The sequence below is a fragment of the Sapajus apella genome, unplaced genomic scaffold, assembly GCF_009761245.1.
Source record: "Sapajus apella isolate SASKATOON/1434 unplaced genomic scaffold, GSC_monkey_1.0 scaffold4, whole genome shotgun sequence".
In the NCBI taxonomy this organism is placed as follows: Eukaryota; Metazoa; Chordata; class Mammalia; order Primates; family Cebidae; genus Sapajus; species Sapajus apella.
This window is the reverse complement of record NW_022436944.1, coordinates 26845735-26865322: the sequence shown is the minus strand read 5'-3', so window position 1 is coordinate 26865322 and position 19588 is coordinate 26845735. Positions and strand designations below refer to the sequence as shown.

At 43.7% G+C, this 19588-nt stretch overlaps 1 protein-coding gene and 1 long non-coding RNA gene across 2 annotated transcripts in view; one reads left to right on the top strand and one right to left on the bottom strand.

Moving 5' to 3' along the window:
* Positions 1-19588, top strand: part of CLSTN2 (calsyntenin 2) — a 657536-nt gene that overhangs the window by 90167 nt on the left and 547781 nt on the right. The gene's annotated exons all lie outside the window — the stretch shown is intronic.
* Positions 88-16542, bottom strand: LOC116541031. The gene is made up of 3 exons (XR_004264703.1): positions 16403-16542; positions 3126-3131; positions 88-99 (listed from the first exon to the last, which is right to left on the bottom strand). It is a non-coding gene; the product is annotated as an uncharacterized LOC116541031 (long non-coding RNA).

Below are 19588 nucleotides of genomic sequence, written 5' to 3'. Positions count from 1 at the left end.
CACCAAGGAAGTAGATGTGACTACTTTGGGATGATGCGGGGAACATCCTGAAGTCCTCTCTTCTCAGGTTCAGAGTGCCACTGCACCTGACATTCTATTCTACCTATAAGAGATCCATTTCTTTGGGGTTTAAGGCAAAAATGCCCCCATTAAAATCCAGATGAGAGGACTGCCCTGTAAAGCATTCTCCATTGTTAATACATTGGTTCACACAAGAATGTGGGGCCACTGAATGTTAAAAATGAGATGATGCCATCTAATATACCCACTTTAGGGGTAGGAAGGTCAAAGGCCAGAGTGGGTGTGTGACTTGCAGCAGACAGAACTGGGACCTGGGCACAGCTCTTCTGATAGGAAGTCACCTGGAAAGATGCTGAAGGCCAGGCTGTTTTGACGAAGAAAAGTGGAAGCTTATGCTAGAAACTCTGAGTCCTCCAGGCTGGAGGGCTCCCTGGGCAGCAGTGGGAATGGGGAATGGCCTTGGCTGGGGGTAGCCTGGTTGCCTGAGAGGGCTCTGGAGGAGAAGAGAGAAGCACAGAGGTGCTGGGGCCTCAGCCTCTCTCTATGGTCCCTCCCTCCCCCATGACGCTAGTAGGAGCCTGGCAGCTGACTGGGTGAGGAGGGAAGAAGTCCAGGCCACAGATGGCCTGAGCCATCCCCGCGTGCAGATGAGTCGCTGAGAGAGAACACTCCTGTCATGAGGCAGGTGCGGGGACAAGTTCACATGCAATGTGCAAGTAAGGGTTTGCAGAAGAGCAAAGAGCCTGACTCTGGAGATGGAGGCAAGCTGCCCAGGAGAGGGGTCCACTGAATCAAGGAATAGGGAGAGCTGCATGTGAGAGAGAGGACCAGACAGCACAAATGCTGTGAGGCTGAACCAGGCCCGGAGACTCTGCGCCGCAGGAGGGGTGGCTGCACAATGAGCCGGCAAGGGCTGTTTGGTAAGGCTCCAGCCGGCCCTGCTGGAGGCAATTGGGAGGGCTGGGCAGGAGAGTGACCTCGTTTCACCCACAGTGCTGCTGTGTAGAGAATGGGCTGGGAGCGGGGGTGGCAGGCAAGTGTTACATAGCACTGCTGGACCGGCTTGCACAAGGGGGCAGATGCTGGTGTGACTTGTAGAATTTTAGTTTTATCCTTAATTCCTGTTTGGTCCCATGGGAGCTAGGACATGAGCCTCTCTAGATAGGCCCAGAATGAGTTGCTCTGAACAGGACGTATGGAGACAAGCAGACTCCCTTAGTCCCTGTGTGAGCCTTTCCAGGGGTGATGTCTTCATGGTCCTACCGTTGCCTCTCTAGTATAGTAAAGGTGTTGACTGGGGGAAGAAAGTGAGGCAAAATTAGGGGGACAGGGCTTCAGCATTCCGTGAAGACCTCTGCTCTTCTTTGGGAGTCCCCTGCTTTCCCGGCCCCACTGGTTATCCCACCTCGGCTCCTGGACACTGCCACTCACTCCAAATCAGTGGGTCAGTTTCACTGATCTCATCCCCAGGGGAAGGGTAACCAGGCCCAGGACAGTGAGAGGAGAGGCTGTCTTGCAGGTGGAAGTCGCCTGCAGGGCGGGAGGCCACGTAGAGGGTGGCTGCTGCTGCATCCTGCACCCCTGCGACTCTGGAGGCATAGACAGGGGAGGCTCAGATCAGGAGCGAGCAAACCTCATAAAAACCACTTAATTCCCACCACGATGCACACCTGGGAGCCTTGTTAGGCTTGTTAGGTTTCTGCCTAAGTTATGGCCGTAGCAGGGAGTCGGGGGGTGGAGTAGACAGAGGAGAACTTAACAGTTCAGAGCAGAGCGACGAGGCCCATACACATGCACTGAGAGCAGGTGGGAACCTCTGAAACACAGAAATGCACTTTCCTCAAGTTTAGTCCTGGACTGACCCTTGCAGTTCTGAGCCCAGTTCCCTATTTGTACAACAAGAAAGCAGACTCCACTCTATGATCCTCCTAGGGTGGAACTGCTCTGTGTCCTCAGCACACTGGGGCATCGCCTCGCCATTCCCTCTGCCTGGCAGAGGATCTGTGAGCTGAGTCTGCTGCCCCAGGAGGCGCTCCACTTGGGCCCCAGCCCCCTTCATGGTGGCTACAGGCCCAGGGGAGCTCCGAGCAGACTCCTTGTTTACCGGGAGGCTCTCCCTAGACACTGCGCCTCGCGTTGCCACCTCCCCGCTCCACTCACTCAGGCACTGCTGCTTCTTGGCAGGAGTCTGGCTCTCAGGAAAAGTGCCCAGGCTGGAAGCACTGAGCCTGGGTGTGTCCTCCGTCTGGCACCAGGCTACAGGGCCAAAGCACTGCAGGCCCCACTGCCTCCCTCTGTCCCATCTCACAGTGGCAGGGAGGGCTCTGTGGGGGACTACAGTTGCTTCTAAGCAGCCAACAAGGAGGTTAAATTCTCAGCCTCTGAAGCCAAACTGCCTGGGTTTGAACCCCAGCTCTGCTAATTGCATAACATAGCCAATCTGGGTCTCAGTTACCTCTTCTGCAGAATGGGGGTGGATAATGTCACCAGCTTGGTAGAATGGTGAGGGCTCAATGCGAGAGTGTATGCAGAGCCCTTGCCACACTTCCTGAGGCATCTTTAGCCCTGATTGAATGCCAGCTGCTTCATGGTTATGACTAAAACGATGTTTTGAGTCTGAGCATGGAGGTGGGAGTGTTCTGCAGTGTGGGTGTCCTGTGGCATGGGTGCCCATCTTCTGCCTTTTCTTGTGTCTGTCCCTCACACATGAGGGCAGCCTGCGAAGTATGCTGCCTTCCCCAGGGAGCCCTCGACTGAGCACAGGCAGGACCCACGTCAGCTGGGTGGCTGTTTTTTAATCCCCCGCTCACCAAATGAAGCAAGGTTTTCTTTTTTCCGGAGAGCACTGAGGGTGTTAAATGAGTTTTCTGCAGCCCCCAGGCAGTCTTGGCCTGGCCTCAGTGTCAGCTAGTCACCAGCAACACTCTGCAGCTCAGGCTGTAGGCAGGAGCTGGGTACTCCTGCACCCCTTGCAGCTGGCTCTGACTGGCAGCTGGTTGGCAGAACAGGACTGCTAGTTTTGAGTCTCATGGCGGTTTGACTGGTGGAGAACTTAGGACTTGGGTGAAGGCCCAAATCTTGGCTTATAGCCAGACCTTTCCAACCTCTGTCTTGTCATTTATAAAATGGGGTGGCAATCCTTGCGTCATAGGATTGTTCTGAGACTCAGGTTTCTGCAGGTAAAGTATGTGGCACGTATTTTATGCTCAGTAAATGGTAGCTGTGGATATTTTTGTTAAATGAATGTATACAATGCCAGGGATTTGGCTTTTTGGGGATAAACCTTAAGAATTATGTACAAAGGTATTTGAACTAGACCAAGAGTTTTGAGCTGGAATAAACCATTGTCAACTCCTTCCATTTTGCAGATGAGAAATTAAGGCCCTTGGGGGGTTGGTAACCTGTCTAGGGTCTCCCTGGCCAGGAATCTTGTCGTTTTTCAAGTTCTTTCCCTTCAGCTCCCTACTTTTTATTTGTAAATGAGAACTTTGAAAGTGACCCCAGCTTTGTTACCCAAGCAATTTTGTTCCTGTTTACTCTCTTGGATACATTAGAAATGTGCTCAGAAAAATTTTATTCCTGGGTATGCTGACCCAAACTAAAGATGTGTGCATCTAGTGGCAGGCCTTAAAAATACCCTCAGAAATGACGGAAACTCAGAAACCCTGATTCACTTTGTTTCCAGGTTCTAGCTTGGCAAGAGCAGAGGTCTGGGGGCACTGGGCTCAGATCCTGTCTCTGCTCCTTGTCCAGCTCTGTGACCTCCACAAATTGCTCATCCTGCCTGAGCCTCAGCTTTCCATCTGTAGAGAGGAAAACAAACAAAAATTAGGCCAACTGTATGTAGTTTTTGTTGTTATGGTGGAGGTCATTTCAAATCTCCCACTGCCTCCCAACAAATGCTCTTGTTGCTGAGATTGACAGATGATAAGGAAGGAGTTAAAATGTTCTTCATGAGCAAAGCAGGAAGAAGAGGAGAGAGAGAGATGAGACAGCTGCAGCTGAAGAGTTGTCCAAGAAAGATTTAAAGGAAGATTGCAGCGTGACATATGATGCAGTCCTTTCCAAAATCTTCAGTGATATCTGTCTTGCTGAGTGTACTGCTGCACTGGATGAGGTTGGATTTGCTTTGTGGGATAGACTTCAGTCCTGTTTCAAGATGAACATGGAATGGAGACAGAAGCGGCTCACTGGGGCCATGTAATGAAATGATGCATGGCACTGGGCTGCATGATAGTGGGAACTGAGCAAGTACCATGAGTTTGGTTCTGGACTGAATCTTGCTGCTCTGAGCCCGGTTCCCAGTTTGTAAAACAAGAAAGCAGACTCCACTGAATTATCCTCCAAGGGTGGAGCTGCTCTGTGTCCTCAGCACACTGGGGCACTCGCCTCTCCATTCCCTCTGTGGGGCCTGGCAGAGGAGCTGCGAGCTGAGTCTGCTGCCCCAGGCAGTGTTCTGAGCCTGGTTCCCCATTTGTAAAACAAGTACCGTGGGTTTGGTCCTGGACTGAACCTTGCTGGACTGAACTAAGCAAGTACCATATATGCAGAGTCAAGGGCTCTGTGGTTGCTGCTGCTGATAGTGAGGGTGATCCCTTGTTCCCTTCCCTCCTGACAGCCCAGACCCTGCCAGTTCCTGGAGATGGGAGTGATGGGGAGCAGTGGCGGGTCCATCTGCTCTCCAGGATCTCTCCTGGAGATTAAGCTCCTAACCCCAATTTCAACGTATTGATGAGTTCTGTTTGATGAATTCAAGCCTCTGCACTTCAGTATTCTTGACATGAAAATATACGGCTATGGAAAACAGTGGAGTTGGGGACTATTAAAGTGTTTTCTGAAGTCAGGCCATGGACCGTAGATTTATAGGGAGGGGTTATGTTACGGGGGGAAGTGCCAACAGCATAAAAGCCAACCATACCCATTATCTTTCCCAGACAGAAATGATATTTCAGTAAGTAAAATAAATAGTATATGGAAGTGCTTGCAAATACATCACCAAGCCCTTTCTATGCTGTGTGGGGTGCATATGTGCTAAATGTGTCCCAAGGCTCAGGAAGCAGGAAAAATCCTAAATGGACAAAAAGTTTGCCTTCACATAAAGGGCCATCTTTTCTCTGTTTGCTCTCTCTGTTATGAAATGCTTTGGGGTTTGGGAAACTGGATTGCTACTTGTTTCTTACTGGATTGATCACAGGGATGGGAGGAGGAGGGGCTGGACTCTACTCTTCAGAAGTTCCCACCCCTCACGGATCTTGGCCTCAGTTGGTAAGGTGACCCTCCAGGCTGGATGGACTGAGTGTGATACCCTTTCTGTCATTTCATAGTCAGAAATGTCTTAGTCAAAAAACTGGCTCCTCATTTTACAGACAGGTAGAAGAGGCCCATAGAAGGGAGATAAGACCCCCTACTTCCTATCTCAGAGAACTCACTTCCCATCTCAGAGGACTCCCTGGCCACATTGACACAGCTGTTCCTGGGGTGGCCATTTTTCCTCCTGCCTGGATCCCAGGTCCCTGAGCCAGAGGTGACAGAGTGACTGCAAGAGCTCCAGCATGCAGCCTCTGCAGGTCCACAGACTTACCCTATGGGATGGAGCTCTGGGAATTATCGCCAGTAGGAGCATAGATTAGATTTGGGGCTGGTGGTGAGATTTCTCTTTAGCTGTGAATTTCAATAGAACTTTGAAAGACTTTTGACCATGTCATCCTTTCTTCTGAAATTGTCAGCCCAGGGAGGTTCATCAGAGCCAAACTGATCTGGCAGGCCAAGTGGCGGGGTAGGAGAAATGGCTTTGCTTTAGATAGTGTAGCAGGTTGGATTGAGTCTTCCTCAAATTCATATCCACCCAGAACCTCAGAATGTAGCTTTATTTGGAAAGAGAACCTTTGCAGATGCAAGTAGTTAAAATGAAGTCATACTGGATTAAGATGAGCCCCAAATTCAATAACTCATGTCCTTATAAGAAGAAGAGGGGCCAGGCATGGTGGCTTATGCCTGTAATCCCAGCACTTTGGGAGGCCAAGGTGGGCGGATCATGAGGTCAAGAGATTGAGACCATGGTGCAACCCCATCTCTGCTAAAAAATACAAAAATCAGCCGTGTGTGGTGGTGCGCACCTGTGGTCTCAGCTACTTGGGAGGCTGAGGCAGGATAATTGCTTGAACCTGGGAAGCAGAGGCTGCAGTGAGCTGAGATTGCACCACTGCACTCTGTCGCTTCTGGCAACAGAGCAAGACTCTGTCTCAAAAAAAAAAAAAAAAAAAGAGATGAGATGGCACACAGGGACACAAGGGAGAGGACCATGTGAAGATGGAGGCAGCTCTACACCAATGAATGCCAAGCTCCACCAGCAGCTAGAAGGGTCATCCCTTAGGACCTACAGAGGGGTCATAGCCTTGCTGACATTTATGGCCTCCACAGCCATTGGAGAATACATTTCTGTTGTTTCAAGCCATCCAGTTTGTGGTAATTTGTTACTGCAACCCATGAAAACTGGTAGAGACTCCATGATTCGCATTCACCATCCCCAATCAGTGTGGGGGCATCATCCTGAGAACTAGGGTTCAAGTCTGCTGTCTGCTCATGAGTGAGCTTTGTATGATTTAAGCCTTCAGACCCCAGTGTCATCCGCAGTAAAGGAAGCCACCACAGCTGATATTTCTACTAACAAAACCCTGGGCTGTAAACATTTTGCTTCCGCAAAGATCTTTTAACCCAGAGGGGACAAAAGAGAAGCGATAGAGCAGGTGGCAGCTTACCCAGTGGTTAAGAGCAGAAGCCGTGTCATCACATGTGACTGGGAATACTGGTTTGCCACTGACTTGCTTGGTAACATTGGGGCCACTTACTTCCTTTCTCCAAGCTGTGGATTCTTCATGTGTAAAGCGAAGCAGTCCTATCACCCTCCCATGCATGCTGTGCAGAAGCTAATGATGTATTCAGGAAGCTGGGGTTGTGCTTGGGTCAGTGCAGGTCAGGGAAAGGGCAGCTGCTGTTGTTCAAGAGGACTTTCCACATCCATGGGCTCTGCTGTCAACCAGGATGATGATCTCTAGGACCCCCTGCATTCCTGCAACATTGGGGATCCGCAGCAACCTGGAGGGAAGATTGTGTTTCTTAGGTAGAAGCCTGTCCTAGTCTCAAGGTTGTGAGGTTCATTCCCAGCAAGCAGCAGGCATGCACAAGAGAAGAGGAACACTCAGTTGCTCAGCCAGGCTCCAGAACACTAGCTACTTATCTTATGATTGTGTTGGAGCCTTTTGTGCATGACAGAAGTTGTCTGTCCTTTCACAGTTACTCCTGAACCCCAGGGCACCTGCCTTATGGTTCAGAGTGAACTCTTGACACCAGGCACTCTGGATGGAGGGTAAGGGATGCTATGAGAGGAAAGGAGGGGCTCCCATGTTTGATACAGATGCTCACCATATTTCATCCCAAGATTATCTTACATTTTAAATACAAAGATAGGAAAAGGAATTTGGGGCAGCGAATGCACGTGTCTACAAGTGTGGGTGAGAGAATTACAAGAATGAACTGAGTGTCAGCAGCCACAAGAAACGAATGGGCAGCGGCCTATGGAGCATGAACTATGGGGTGAGAATCCCTGACTCCAAGGCCATAAATGGCCCCTAAAGATATTCTGTTAGTGTATCTTCCAGGTTCCCTTAATACAGAGCAGTCAGTGTTGGGAGAAGTAGGCAAGGATTGGCATTTTTTTATAAAATGAAGGACAGGGCCAGGGAAAGCCAGACTGATGTGTGACTGCTTCACTTTGACTGAAAATGGACCCTCTGGTCCCACACCTCCACTGCTGGTGCTGTAGTGTTGCTCAGCAAAGACCCACTGCATGGTAGAAAAAGGCTGGATGACTCCTGCAAAGTGAATGGTGAAGGTTTCGTGTTCCATTTGGAGGCAGCACTGACTAGCGTGGAGTACGTTGTGTAGAACACCGAGGCCTTCGTCTTGTGCATTATGAGCTTGGTGGGGGCACTTCCCCACTCATGCTAATGTGCCATCTTAAAATTGAGTCTACTTCCTTTTTTTTCCTTGCCTCCTCCAAAAACTATCAAATGATCCAGAACATTCTCATTCTGAGAATCTGATACATATCTCTAAGTTTCTCTTAGGTTGTCTGGAGTGAAAGTGTGGGTTGGCTTGAATAAATGGAGGTTTTATGAAAAGAAATGAATTCTATTCTTTGCCAATTCTTTTCCTACATTTTTACATCTTAAGGATAGCAAAAATAATGAGTTTTGTGACTGAAAGTATAGTATACATATGGTATGTATGTGTTCTTAAATTAATTTTTAAATTTAGATCTGTAAAGGAGGCTGGGGGAAAATAGAACAGCTGATGTGGATGTCTGGCCCATGCCTGCAAGACCTGGGTCCCACATGCTGATTTTTAATGTTACTGTGTGAGATTTGAAGTCATTTCTTATAAAAGCACAATGTAGCCTTCAGAGCAATCTTCCTCATACTGTTTGACCCAATGAATTAAGGACTTTATAGGAGATTTGGGCTTGGCTAATACCTGTATATAAGAAATGCACAGAAACCAAACACATAGAGATGCGAAATTCTAATACTGCAGATGTCTACAATTTTGTAAACTTTAAATTAAACTTTTTCCAATATTTTAAAATTTGGGGTATTTTCACCTCTTATCTCAGGGAGTATTATCTTCCCCTGAGATCCCTCTAGGATTACTTATTTTTCACTCTCCAACTGCTGATACCTCTGTATCACTTGGTTTATCAGACACTGAGATCTCCAAAGACCCAAATTGGAGGCAACTGAATTTCAAAGTTGCCACAATGCAGAAGATGCCCCATAGGGACCCCAGAGTCTTACTTCAGAGAAGGTAAAGCTATTTTCAGGAGGTCATGGTTTCAGTTGGTTCTCTTAGCATGTCATCTTGGTTCTTTGCTTTTGTTCAGTGATAAAGCACATTGCCAACAACTGCATTTGGCAGCACCAAGACTTGTCAGGGGCTATGTGCTGGTAAGAGCAACAGACTAGGGGGACAGCAACAGGACCACAGAGAAGAAATTGCTGTTTCCTACCTGGAGGGCTTGCAGTGTGCCAGGTACTGTCCTGGGGACTTCACATACTCCACATCACAACATCCTTTGCAATCCTGTTGAGAGACAGATGATATTATTCCCCTTATGGACAGGGATGTGAAGAGCTGGGTAACTTCCCCAATGTTATACCTCTGGTGTGAGGTAGAATACACTTCCCAGGATGGCTGACCTCAAAGCCCCTGCTCTTTCTTCTTTCCCGGATGCTGACTCTGATCAGCTGTGTTATTGGAAGGCTAAGAAGTAGACAGAAGGAGAGTGGGTAGGGGTGGGCGTGGTTCATTCCTGTAGCTTCCATTTCCCCTTTTTAAAACTTAGTCCAGGAGGCCTATTCCAGGCCACTCACTAGGCAGGTAGTAGACCCAGAGAACACTTGGTGGGAAGAGAATGTGGAGAATTTGACATTCCCTGCTGTTCACCACTGAGGAAACAGCACCAGAGTGGGGAGGACACAGAGCTACTCAGGTACCCTGACTCTCAGCTCTCTGTCACGCCCCTCTGTGGCCCCTTAACAAGAAAGATAGTTCCATTACTTCATCGGAGATAATTTAGCTGAAATCAAAATTCCTTCATATAGTTTTGGAATTGTTAATTAAAAAATGCATGCCCAACAACATTTTCACTAAGTACCCAAAATGGCAGATAAATTGTAGCTCCCGTCTTGAATTCCCTTCAGTGTGACACATTATTAAAATCAGAGAAATGTGTAATAACTCTTGGCATGAATTAGATTGAGGCAAAGAGGCACCCCAGATGAATGGGCATATTTCCTTCCCTTTTTTATGTCAGCCCTTCTGTTGGGGAGGTACGTTTGCTTTGACACTGCCTCTTCTTACTTTTATTCCTCTTGGGAAACCTTGACAAAGCCATGGCAAAAGCCTAGGCTGCCTTTTTGCTAAAGACATCAACATACACTTAATTTTTCTTAAAGGCTTTAAATAAATCCAATTAGAAAACTGGCAGCAGTTTTCCTAGGAAGGCAATGTAGGGTCATGCTTTGCTTCTGTTTGGTTCTGTTATAAATCAAACTGGACTTCACATGCAGTATGTGGAGGGAAGATATTCTTGGACTATGAAGAGCCTTGTTTGGTCATTTTTGGCTCTTTGTTAAGGACACACAGCATGCAATTTTGAAGTACTGGTGAGAAAATAGTCACCACATTCCTGGGATGGTTGAGGCGTTGGCTGTGTAACCCCTGGTAGCCACTTGGAAGCGTCCCAGGGAGAAAACCTCTACTCTCTGAAACTCTTGCCTTCCAATTTTAGGAGATTAATAGGTTTGGATAAATGTTTTGAAATAGGGCTGGCATCCTTTGCTAGCCAAATTCTTGCTACTTTGCTATCCAACTTTCAGAAACTAAATAGGTTCAGATAATTAGGTATCCTTCTGTATTTTGAAGATGCATCCAAGTCCTCTCCTTTCAACTGTATTGGTTTGAATATGGAGGGATATTTGTAGTTTCCTGATTCCAGGTATTTCTTGAACACAAGGATAGTATATGTGAGTTTCAATTTGATGCAACGGAGAAGACAGAGACTCAGAAGCTGTTAGAGCTGGGCCCCCAACTGCTATAACTAGATGGGATGATGCTATCCAAGGCTGACCTTGGGGAAAAAGTCAGGGCTGAGAGTTTGCGTGATTTGAAATGTGCTGGGGAAGATTCTTATGTCCTTAAGTAATCTGTCAAAGTCATATGTTAGTAAGAGGCAAAGCTGGATTCAAACCAGGCAGTCTGGCTCCAGTGTCCCTCAGTCACTGCACAATCGATGGTGTGATCTTGGGCAAGTCCTTCGTCTTTCTAGACCTCAGGACTCTTCTGTAAAATGAAGAGGTTAGACTCCAGGGTTTCCAAACTGCTCACTAGTCCTAATAGTCTGTAGCGATGGGAACACTATGACATGGTGCTCTGTACCCAGAACAAGCACAAGTAGAGGTGGGAAGGACCTTTGACGTCCTTTTCCCGCAGAACAAAGGAAAGTGCTGCCCGTGAACATATTGCATAGACTTGTCATGAAAGTTATAACTGTGCAAAATGAACCAACTTACTGGGGAGAAAAGACCCATATATTTACTCACAATGAAAACTTAATTTGTTAAAAATGTATTTCACATGTGACCTTTTTTTGAGTCTGCCTAAAATTTATTCTTATTCTTTTGCTTGCTCTTTGCTCCCTCCAAGCCTAAGATCAAGGGCTAACAAGTACTTTTTCTGGGTGGTCCTAAGCTGGTACAGGGTTGCAGAGGTGTGTTCATGCCTTCCTGTCATATGAGCATCAGGCAGAGGGTAGGATCTACAGTGGCTTCCAGCCCTGCAGTGACTGTTAGTTTGCCATCTGTGTGACCTCAGGCAAATCCCTTGGTCTCAGGTCCTTCAAGTTTCCCAATTACAAAATGGCAATTGAGGATAACAGAATGTTTCTCTGAGTTTGTCTGTGAGCAAACCAAAAAGCGCTGTAGATGTGGGAGAGGCAGACTGACCTTTCGGGCAGAGCAAAGACATTAGAGTAAGATAGTACCCATTGAATCTGACTATACCTATGGACAGCCAGAAAGCCAACATGAGCCCCTTCACCTTTCTGAGCTTACTTATTTTTAAAACTGGAATAATGACATTCACTTCATAGAGTTGTTGCAATATTATAAAAGAAGTAGGAGGACTGACATGTAGTAGATAGAACACAAATACTATAGTATGCTCTAAGACATCTTCAGAGAACAGTAATACTGCACAGACCTTCTGTGCAGACTGAGGGGAACTCATAGGATGGCAGGATCAACTGACCTCATTAGGGAGCCAGGCAGGAATTAGTTTCTGTGCCCCCCAAACACAATAGCTTCACAGTGATAGGCAAATTATTTTTACTGAGTGCCTTCCTTGTGCCAGGTGCTGGCTTTGGATAAGAAAGAGTCTTCCTCGTCTGCCGTACCTTGCTTTGAGTGCCAGGCATGATTCTTTTTTTTTTTTTTCTTTCCATTCCAGTGGTACATTTAGCCAGATATCCCCGCCCCAGAGGCCATTAGCACATATTAAGTGTGTGTGCAAAACACCTGATAATTGCGCTTAAGAACAGAGAAATGAACACAAACACTGCTTTCATTCTGCGCTGAGTACCTTCACCACTTCATTCTGCACTAATACCGCAAATGAAAGAGGCAGCCATTAGATTAGTAAACGAATTAATAGACTGAAAAAAGAAGAGAGGCAGAATATTCTTCAGGATTTCTGGGCTTTCAGGGGGGCTAGGAAATATCTGAAATTGGGTTTTATGTATGTATAAAATTATCTTTTTTTCATTGAATGTAGGCAATAGATGGGTGAAATTATACATTTTTCTAGGGAGAGTTTCTATATCACTTTTCATATCCTTAAAGGGATGAAGATCTAAAAATTGCAGCCCACTAATCTACTGAGTTGTTATTTCTTTTTAGACAGGAGGAGGTTGAAATAATTAGCTTTACCATAATATGCAAGAAAGAAAATGTCTCTCATTAGCCTTTAACAGCTTGAAAGGGTACAAACTTTGAAGACTTTACCGATGTACATTTTCAATTAATGTTGAGTAAATTTGCATTTTGTAAATGTGATCAAATGTGTATGACTCTATATTAAAAACTTTTCTATGCTCTGGCGGAAAGCACAAAGCCAGTGCATGGGGTTAACACTGGCAATCCTGAGTCAACTCTCTATTTGTTTTAGAGATAGCTCTGCAGTGCACAGAAATTAATAAGTGATTTTCTTGGCGACAGCCTGAGGCAACTGAATGATTGCTTAAGTCGAAGTCATATGCAGCATGGAAAAGAGCAAATGATTTTCAGAAAGGGAGTCTATGGTGGTGGAGGAGGGAATAATGCTATGGGGAAGCATCTAATGGGAATTCTCATATTTTAGTCATTAACCTAGAACTGGGATGTCATCATTTTGTCAGAAAGAGGAAGTAAAAATCCCAAAGGCCACAGGAGTCTTGAATGCCAAATTGGAATCAAAGTTTGAAATGGGCTTGTCCTCCCCATGGGGGTACCCTGTGTTCTTTCCCCACCCTGCCATTAAGCATTCCACATGGAGAGCACACTTGCAAATGCTGGGCCTGGCCTTAAATGACTTGCAGGCTTAGGGGAGCCCACCCTGCCTTCCTCTCTTTTGCCAGAGAATCTCTTTTAGCTGGAATTCCAGCCTCTGAGGCTCCTGGAGAGTGAGAAGCAGGAAGGGCGAGCAGGGGAAATTATTTGAAGTTTGGTATCTGTTGATGGCAATCACTTCTTTTCCTCCAACCTCCTCACTCTGTAGTGTGAGATAGAGACTGTAAGTCAAATAGACCTAGATACAAATGCAAATTTCTCATTCATAAAGTAGGGCTAGTAATGACTACCTCACAGGGTGGCTGAAAGGCATACTACTTATGCAAAGCCCAGATTGCACAGTAGGTACACAACAAAAGTTAGGATCAAAATATTGTTATCCTGTGGGCAAGAAGCAGTCTATCCACGCACAAATTGTTTCTTGGATTTGGAGTTCCATTCTTGATGGCTCTCTTATGCCCCTAGTGGCCTTTATAGAAATTCCTGGGAACCTATCTTTACCCGTTTTGGGGGGTTATTGACACACTAAGGACATTGTACATATGGACTAATTATACATATGGAGCTATTTTGAAGTAAATATTTACCTTTTGGGGTGTTAAATCCTGCCAAGCCAGATTTCCATCCTAATGACCATTAGCCAAGAAACTTTTATGGACTCTGCATCTGTAGGAATTCTGATCAGTCCCAGGACCGAAAGAAGACTTGGAGATTCCAGTGGTACCTTGTCAAGGGAATCACTAAGTAAGTAGCAATGGTCTATGGTTGGGAATGTCATGGTGCTGTAAACTCTCTTTAAAGCATATAGGGCAGTAGGAAGTGGATGACTGCAGTAGCCTGCCTGTGATTTTCCTTCACATCCTGTTGCTTTGTAGTCCATTCCCTGCATAGCAGCCAATGTGAGCACAAAAGGCAGCAGAGCACCACGGACTGTTGGAGGGTGAACTGTAGAGTCAGTTGGAATCCAAGTTCTGAATCTTACTAGCTGTAAGAACTTGTGTATATGTTATTTAACTTCGTCTGCCTCCATCATTCCATGTAGGATAATAGAAGTACCTGCCTCATAGGGTCGTTTTGTAGATTAAGTGAGGGAACCTATGTAAGCCCCAGAATGGCGCTTGATTCACAGAAGAGCTCATTGATATTAGCAATTATTATTATTTTGCCAGGCATTTGTTTAAGCTACTTCATTGACTGAAGACCAAATTTTTAGTAGGGCTGTTAAGCCCCTGCAAGACCAACCCTCTCTCTGCCTTTCCAACTTTGTCCTGAGCTCCTCGCCTGTGGTCTTCTTGTATTTGTTTGTAATTTTTTTTCTTTTTGTCCTTGGAAAGTACTACCTTTGGAGCTCTTTTCTGTCTGTGCATTTTCTTCCCAACTCACCTCCCCAGTTGCTCGGTAACATAAGCCACTTCTCAGCTGAGGCCTGCTTGGACGCCAGCAGGGAACCAGGGCTCCCTGTCATGAGCTCACAAAGTAGCCTCTTCTTTCTCTTCATGGCATTTATCACCACTTGTAATTATACACTGTGTCTTTATCTGAGTAGAACCTGTTTCTTCCAGTAATCTGTGAGCTCTGCAGGAGCAGGGGCAGCATTCATTTGCTTGCCCTTGTTTCCTGTGCCTGGCCTAGGATTCAGCACCATCTGTAAGCTAGGTAGTATTTGGGGAGTGAGTGGTTGAGCATTTACTTTCTGAAGCACTAACAATCACATTCATTCTACTTAGGTTCTGTATCATTTTTTAGAACTGTTTCCATGTCATTAACTAAAACAATTATAGTCCATCCCCAAATCCATAGAGTGATTTATGCCGCTTTTAATTAGGACCAACACTAAGGCAGCTTGGCTGAAGCCTAAAATAACCCCCTCATCCCTGTGAAGTGTTTTCCCTGAAGAATCAGAGGGCATTGTTCATCTCTACCTTTTCTAGTTGATACTTTTGTTTGAAGTAAGTGGGAAATAATGATATCCAGGGGGTACTGTCTCAAAATACAGATATGTAGGTAAAAAGTCCAAACTCTGTGCACAGCTCAGGAAATCTAAAAACATTTGGATTTTCACTTTAAGATTCTACTTTCTTTCCCAATTGTGTATGAAGTGAACATACTGTTAATATCCAAATCAGAGCATTATGTCAAATGTCCCACCCATCCCCATTGTTCTGATCACATCAGTGGGCAAGCTAGATCTGTCTTTATAGGGGGCTGAACGTCAGACAGAATGCAAGGCATCTGTTACTCATCAGAATGTTTCCAGGATTTAACATGTTGTCATTAATTTCTGACCTACATTTTATTTATTTAGGATGAGGACACTTTAATTCTTATATGTTGTATATACCAAATGCTAGATGTAAAAGACAATACTTTTTCAGTTAAAACACATGCTATAATTATAAAGTGTAAAAGATAGAAATACATAAAGAAAATAAAAAGTTATATAATTCCTGTACTCTGAGATAATTAAAGTTTGTATTTGGAGTATAATTTATAATTTTAGTCTTTTGTGTTATATGTACAACTGCATTTATGCACCAAGTTAGAATTATATACTACATATTTTCTTTGAAAAGAAGTACATCAAGGACACATTTTAACCTTCTCAATTATTGTTTTCAAACTTGTTAAAAAAAAGATTTTGAGCCTGGAAACCTTCAAACATATATAAAAACACAGAACATGGCAATAACCCTTTAGGTACCTATTACCCCGGCCCAACACCTGCCACAGAGCTATTTTGAAGCGACTTTCAGCTATCACATTACTTCCTCCATAAATATATAGCCTGGATTGACAAAAGATAAGGACCTCTTTCTCCCCCCTCATCAATTGGTAATTTTGAAATTAAATTGTAGCATAATCAAGAGGCTATATGACAAGAGTGATAAAATTATTAATGCAGATTAAGCATAAACTAGGTGGAATTTGTAAAATCTCACATTGAAAAATAATCTGAATGATGTTATATAGTTTTGTGGGGTTTTTTGTTTGTTCCTTTTTTCTTATGCATTCATCTGTGTTTTTCTTCAACTTTTAAGTTCTGGGGTACATGTGCAGGATATACAGGTTTGTCACATAGGTAACCATGTGCCACGGTGGTTTGCTGCACAGATCAACTCACCACCCAAGTATTAAGCCCGGCATCCATTAGCTTTTCTTCCTGTTGCTGTCCTTACCCCCACCCTGCTGACAGGCCCCAATGTGTGTTGTTCTCCCCTTACGTCCATGAGTTCTCATAGTTCACCTCCCACTTGTAAGTGAGAACATGTGGTGTTTGGTTTTTTGTTCCTGTGTTAGTTTGCTGTGGATGGTGGCTTCCAACTCCATCCATGTCCCTGCAAAAAAGATGATCTCGTTCCTTTATATGCCTGCATAGTATTCCATGGTGCATATGTACAACATTTTATTTATCCATTTTATTTTACTGATGGGCATTTGGGTTGATTCCATCTCTTTGGTATTGTGAATAGTGCTACAATGAACATAGACATGCATGTATTTTTATAATAGAACAATTTATATTCCTTTGGGTATACACCCAGTAATGGGATTGCTGAGTCAAATGATATTTCTGCCTCTAGGTCTTTGAGGAATCACCACACTGTCTTCCACAATGGCTGAACTAATTTACACTGCCACCAACAATGTAAAAATGTTCTTTCTTTACTGCAACGTTGCCAGCATCTGTTGTTTTTGGACTTTTTAATAATTGTCATTCTGACTGACACAAGATGGTATCTCATTGTGGTTTTGATTTGCATTTCTCTAATGATCAGTGATGTTGAGCTTTTTTTTAAAATGTATGCTTGTTGGCCACATGAATGTCTTCTTTTGATGAGTGTCTGTTCATGTTTTTTGTACACTTTTTAATGTTTTTTTTTGTTTTTTTTTTTTAATTTCTTTAAGTTCCCAATAGACTCTGGATATTAGACTCTTGCCAGATGGACAAGGGTCTAATGTAAAAATGTTCTTCTATTCTGTAGGTCTGTTCTCTCTGATGATACTTTCTTTTGCTGTGCAGAAGCTCTTCAGTTTAACTAGAACCCATTTATCAATTTTTGCTTTTGTTGCAATTGCTTTTGGCATTTTCGTCATGAAATCTTTGAGATAAGGGCTTCTTTTATTAAATACATACTCACAATGTCATTATCTCTCCTAAAAAAATAATTCCTCACTATCATGAAACATTTAGTAGTGGTTCAATTTTACAAAGTTGACTCATAATTTTTGTTTCTTGTGTTAGAAAATGTTTTCTAGATACTAGGGGTGTTCTTTGCTACTGGGATTTTTCATTGTTACTAGTCTTCTCATTAGACAGAGCAAGGGACAATGTATTAGGTCAATCTATATGAAATTGTCTTGTTAATAGTTAAAGTGATTTGATATTGGCAATTTTACTTGGTTTAACTTATTTTTAGGACAGAACACATTATAAATTGCAACTGACATATCTCAGTGAGTTCACTTGACTTCATTGGTCTTGGCAGTCTGAAAATACTTCCCTGTAGATATCTGATAAGGCTATTTTTCTCATAGCCTTTCTTCTCTTAAGGGATATTTTTGGTTTGGAACCGCATTCATTCATCCAGTGGTTGCATCATAGTCCATCACTTACACATATCATAATTTATTTATCCATTTCTTTTACCTGTATATTTTCATTCCAATATTTCTCTATTGTAAATGTGGCAGTGGGGAACACACTCACATTTGAATCTTTGTTGTAAATCTTATTATTTCTTTAGAATAAGTTTCTAAAATATGAAACCTCTGGGTCCAAGGGGTAGAACCCCTTTTAAGGCTTTTATTCTTACTTTTAATGGCATAAAAACAGCAATTACTTTTGTACCAGTGTAATACATTTTGCCAAATTGCTTTCTCCCCTTACTCCCATTGCTGTCCCCGTTAGCTTTTTCATTTAATTCTCTATTCCTAGCTATTTGGATATTTCTAGTTTTTACTTTTACATTTGCATATTAATACTTATGCTATTTATACTAATAATATTTAAAAGCATGAACTATTTGTAAGTAAATTAGAGTTTATTTTCTTTCATAACCATGCATGACATTCCTACAACTAATTCAGATTAAGGGCCTGTCTTAAAAATGCTATTGATTTCTTCTTCACAACAATGCCCTTATGTCTCTCCACTGCTGCCAGGTAATTTGTGGGGCTGAAAACAATTTGAAGGCTAGGATTCTAGGCTCTGAGGGAATGTCTTGTTTTGTGCATATAGATTTATGTACGTGTATATGTATGTGTGTGTGTGTGTGTGTTTGTGCATGCGTATGTGTATAAATGGACATAGATATATTACAAAATATTTAACTTATTAAATAAGTATGAACAGATGAATTAAACAATATCAACTAGATTAAAAGATGACAGTAACAAAAACTTCTAAGTATTAAATATGTTGAGCTATGCCTAAGTTATTTTGAGTTAAATAAATCTGACCTTTTCTTATTTTAAGAAGTTTTAAGAAATCAAGACTCTCATATTAACTCCAATTCTGTACTGTGAAACTGATTGTCCGTCTTCGGGAAGCCGAGCATTGTACTAGGTGAGTTTACATAGTTTACAACATTTCTTACTCAGTTGCTAAAGCTATAGCGTTTTGATCACCTGGTCTGATTCGCCTTTGTTTTGCACATTAGCCATTTTCAGTAGCTGCACCTTTCCTTTCTCATCTTTTTTGGTGTCTTTCAATGACCCCCTACATATGGCTGAGGCAATTCTCACCCTGAAACAGATGGCACTGCTCAATCCATGTGCTCTCTAGCTCCTCTTTGCCATTTATCATAGAAACACATCACTAAAGCTTTAGTCAACACACCTGGGGTGTTAATGTGCAAAGAAAGGAATAGTCTGAATCTGTTCAGGCCAGACAATGCATTGCATAGGTTAGATATAGTCAAATTACTTAAAAGAACAGTTACGATGTATGTTTTTGGAGAGGGACAGATTCCTTACCCCTGGCAAGCATTCTCATATGCCCTTTCTTTGCTTGGGAGATGGAGAGGAGAAGGTCAGTGACTAATGTCTCACAGGTGCACATGTTAGTATTCCTCACCAGGCAACTTAATCCTACCTCATCTGAATTCTGCCAGGGGTCTGAATATTTTATTCAGTGCTGATGGCTTTTCCCATTGGTGAAAGGAAAGTCAAGTCGCCAAGCAATTTGAGGAGATTAAAGAAAATAGAACACTTCTTTAGAAATGTGCCTTTACTTCTTATTTAGTTTGAACCCAGTGGCAAGAGAAAAAGAATAAAGTCTTGTCTTGGAGCTGTTGATAATGCAGCAAGAGTGACAGTCCCATTGAAGGGGAGAGGGTATTTTTCACAGTTACAAGGTGGAGTGTGTGGATCTGGCTGTGAGGCGGGCCTCGTGGTGAATCAGTCAT